At 33.0% G+C, this 5,000-nt stretch overlaps 1 protein-coding gene across 1 annotated transcript in view; it reads left to right on the plus strand.

The window, feature by feature from the left end:
* Positions 1-5,000, plus strand: part of LOC137640849 (hemicentin-2-like) — a 176,109-nt gene that overhangs the window by 144,493 nt on the left and 26,616 nt on the right. The window lies entirely within an intron of this gene.

The raw sequence follows: 5,000 nt of genomic DNA on the forward strand, positions 1-5,000 counted from the left end.
GCTGTCTACCTGCGTGTTTCTACTTTAGTAGGCAGTCTACTTGTATGTTTCTACTTTGGTAGGTGGTCTACCTGCGTGTTTCTACCTTATCAGGCGGTCTACCTGCCTGTTTCCATTTTAGTAGGCTGTCTACCTGCGTGTTTCTACTTTAGTAGGCAGTCTACCTGTATGTTTCTACTTTAGTAGGTGGTCTACCTGCGTGTTTCTACCTTATCAGGCGGTCTACCTGCCTGTTTCTATTTTAGTAGGCTGTCTACCTACGTGTTTCTACTTTAGTAGGTGGTCTACCTGCGTGTTTCTTCCTTATCAAGCGATCAACCAGCCTGTTTCTATTTTAGCAGGCTGTCTACCTGCGTGTTTCTACTTTAGTAGGTGATCTACCTACGAGTTTCTACTTTTTGTACACATTCTACCTGCCTGTTTCTACTTTATTAGGTGGTCTACCTACATGTTTCTACCTTATTAGGCGTTCTACCTGCATGTTTCTACTTTAGTAGGCGCTCTACCGGCATGTTTCTACTTTAGTAGGTGGTCTACCTGCGTGTTTCTACTTTATTATGCGGTCTACCTGCATGTTTCTACTTTAGTAGGCAGTCTACCTGCATGTTTCTACCTAAGTAGGCAGTCTACCGGCGTTGTTCTACTTTAGTAGGCAGTCTACCTGCGTGTTTCTACTTTTGTAGGGAGTCTGCCTGCGTGTTTTTACCTCATTAGTCAGTCTACCTGTGTGTTTCTATTTTAATAGGTGGTCTATATGCGTATTTCTACTTTAGTAGGCAGTCTACCGGTGTTTTTATACTTTAGTAGGGGGTCTACCCGCATGTTTCTACTTTAGTAGGTGGTCTACCTGCTTGTTTTTATTTTAGTAGGCGGTCTATCTGCGTGTTTCTACTTTAGTAGACGGATTGCCTGCGTGTTCCTACTTTATTAGGCGGTCTACCTGCCTGTTTCTATTTTAGTGTATGGATTACCTGCATGTTTTTACTTTAGTAGGCGGTCTACCAGCTTGTTTTCTACTTTAGTAGGCGGTCTACTTTCTTGCTTCTACTTTATTAGGCAGTCTACCTGCCTGTTTCTACTTTGGTAGGCGGTCTACCTGCATATTTCGATTTTAGCAGACGGTCTAGATATAATATTTGAATCTCTATGGTTATTTCTAGCGTGATTGATGATGTGAGCTGACAGTACCGAAACCTTATTTGGCCTTAATCTCGGCTACAGTTCTAGTGGTGTTTGCTCGGCTGTGACTCGCTAGGCTCGCAAAATCAACATCATATCACTGCTCCAATGCTTAGGCAAGCGATACATGTTGAGCTGCGCTCGCAAACCCCGTTGGTCATTATTTCGGGCATTTCTTTTTTACTTTTACATGACCATCTATAGCTATTTAAGCAGGTAATTCATCTTAATGAATTACTGTGCCTATTTTGCACACACGTTTTATTATTGTCTTTATCTCGGAGCTCCACATAGAAGTACCAGATGTCTATATCTTATTTGAATCCCCTTTTTTTCTAATTAAGCAACCTGTTTTAGCAATTACACAAGGCTGTACATTTTATATGACTAATTGTAGATAGAATTTCGCAATTAGACTACCTGCTAAAGTTGGTAGATCTTACTGTTTTTTTTTTCTTTTTTTTTTTTTAGTAGACCGCCTACTAAAGTAGCACAGAAATGTCTTTATATGCTTGGCCAATATAAAACAAGTTATAGTCCGAACAAGGAATACATATTATTATCATTCAATGTATAACTGTATTTAAACGATTTCCTTATATCTAGTCTTTTCAACAGGTGTATGACTCTCTGCATACAGTTTTCAATAAGGTATTTGGGATAGAAGAGATTAGTGCCAATTTCTTGAATTTTGGTAAACTCTGTGTACTTAGGGCTGAAGATTTTAAATGCCCTAAGGTACACTGTATTTTTAGAGTAGCCTGGTAAGAAAATACGGAAAATTAAAATTTATTTTCCTATCTAAAAATCAAAACACATATAAACGGGTTGCATTCTTCATTTTCTATAATAAATTTTATGAATGATATCAAAGAAATAATGATTGAAACAAAGCCCTTTTAGAATACCCAAAGCATCGTCTTCTTAACATCACCAAACAATTTTGAAGGATTAGACTGAAGAAGTCAATCTAGTCTGAAAACGTTCCATATATATATATATATATATATATATATATATATATATATATATATATATATATATATATATATATATATATATATACGTTACACTCAAATTTTGTAATTTATTGCAAATATAAAATATATTTACCATATTTGTGGTTGAAATTTTTTAAATCCTAAAATCGAGAGAGTGAATATTTGGATAATCTATAACCAATAGTTCTTCTTGCACTGGTAATTGGTTTAATCGGATTTCCTGGTAAATTAAACCATATAAATAAGGAAATGATGTTCCAGTCGAAGTCAAAGAATCAGTTAAGGATTTTTCCTTCTATAAAATTAATTTTAAGTTTTTATAAAATCTTTGATAACTTCGTCTAAGGAATTACCATTTAATTTCGAGTAAATGTTTGAATATAACTGTACATTCTAAAAAAAAGAAAAAAAAATATTGATCAAGACTAGCTCTTGAAATGATAACAATGTAATATAAAGTATTCTTTTTTTTTTTTTTTTGAGAATGTAAAGTTTTTTTATGTCCGCCAAAGCAAAATCATGGGTAAAGAAAAATCTAAAGGTATTCCTGTCAAAAAAAGGAAATACAGCAAAGATTGGTTACCTCCGCCAACAAAATTGGAAGGAGGTTGTGTTCCCCCCCCCCCCTTGTGTGTTTATTTGTGTGTGTGTGTGTGTGTGTGTTTGTTTAGAACAGATTTCTGGCCATAATTTTAATCGTAAAGTAATAATACTTGCATGGATTAACTTCTATGTAAAAATTTGGAAATGATTAAATTTTGGAAGGTATAGGTGAAAGGTCAAGGTCATGATCAAGCAATATGTCCAGCTCAAGTAATCAGCCATAAGTTTGCACATCGTTGTCATAGAGATTTCAAACTTGGTTCATATTTGATCGTATGAAAATCCACACACATTGATACATGTTAAGGTCAAAGGTCAAGGTCTAGCAAAAAGTCGAGAAATATACTGTACGGTGGATGTCTGCGCTCTACTGGGTACCCCTCTAGTTATTAATAACGTTATAGCCTTCCATTAGCTAGGATTTAGTCAGAGAAACAATTGGTCACACGAATAAAACAATCCCTGTTAATGACTTTACCCAAAGAAATGATGTCGAATCCCTCTTAATTGCCTGTACAAAAGGTGACATTTGAACCCTAATTACTGGATTGGTTTTCATTAATCCTTTATTATCCTCTTTTCTTAAATCTGACTATCTGGAATCGCCAAGAAACTGAAAGCTCAGGTATCCCATTGCTATTATGGCTATAAACGCATATATATATATATATATATATATATATATATATATATATATATATATATATATATATATATATATATATATGCGTTCCATTCCTATTATGGCTATAAATGCATATATATATATATGCGTTCCATTCCTATTATGGCCATAAACGCATATATATATATATATATATATATATATATATATATATATATATATATATATATGAATATATGTGTATATATATATATATATATATATATATATATATATATATACTGTATGTATATACATATGAATATATAGACATATACATGTATATATAAACATATATATGTATATATACACACAGTTAGATATATAAATAGTTATATAAGAATTTATACATAAATATATACATACGTTTATATAAAGTTATGTATGTGTGTACAAAAATGTTATATACAGTATATATATATATATATATATATATATATATGTATATATGTATATATATATATATATATATATATATATATATATATATATATAGAGAGAGAGAGAGAGAGAGAGAGAGAGAGAGAGAGAGAGAGAGAGAGAGAGAGAGAGAGAGAGAGAGAGAGAGAGAGATCACTCCTGACTGACCACTCAATTCGGTTTATATTCAAATGATATTCGATATGATATTTATGTTGAATGTCCATTTGGTGAAGGATCCTTATGAATATGAATGTCTAATGAATTAGCTCAATAGTATTGGTTTTGTTGAAGGGTTGAATTGTAATTATCATTTAGAGGGCATCCACCATTATACTTCTGCTTAGCCAAAGGGTTGATGCCTAATAATATCTCATGTTTAAAATTAATGTAATTTTCGTATAATAATTTTATGTCAAGGTTAGAAACGACTAATGCGAAGGTATAAAGTTAATGAAGAAGACTGATAAATTACGGATGAATTTAGTGATGAGGGAAAAGCAGCAACTTTATGCTAAGCCTTAAAAGTTCTTAGAGCCATCAAACAACATAAGTCTTTATTCAAACTTTCAACATTATCATGGCTTTTTAAATTATTTCAGATTTTTTCCTGGAAGATTTCTTCAGTTTCTAGACCATATTGCTAATATATTAAATAACAATGAAAGGTATTCAACACCAACGGTACATTAAAATTATTATTACTAGTGCATCCATGACGTCAAATATGATGAAAATATAAAACACATTTGAGAAAAAAATAACGATCTGGTAAACCATGCTTGGTGATTACTATACAAGAAATATTACTATTATCCTTATTATTAATGTTATTTTCTTGCATTGTTATGACAATGGTATCCTTTGCCAGGGATTTAGGCTGTAAAGTGCCTCAAGAGGATCTGATCCCAACGACCTTATATTATGGTTTTAGGATTGCAATACTGTCTCCATATGTTGCCGTGGTCATCACTGTCTTTGCCTCATCTCAGATTTCTTCCTAACAATCCCATGACAAAGGATACTGTAATGCACGTGCAGCACGCAACATACAGTTTGACACAGAAATTACTAGCATACCTAGCTCTGAGGACGTGTACCCTGTTAGACTCTTACTACCCAACCCTATGACA

Source organism: Palaemon carinicauda, chromosome 1 (genome assembly GCF_036898095.1).
Source record: "Palaemon carinicauda isolate YSFRI2023 chromosome 1, ASM3689809v2, whole genome shotgun sequence".
NCBI lineage: Eukaryota > Metazoa > Arthropoda > Malacostraca > Decapoda > Palaemonidae > Palaemon > Palaemon carinicauda.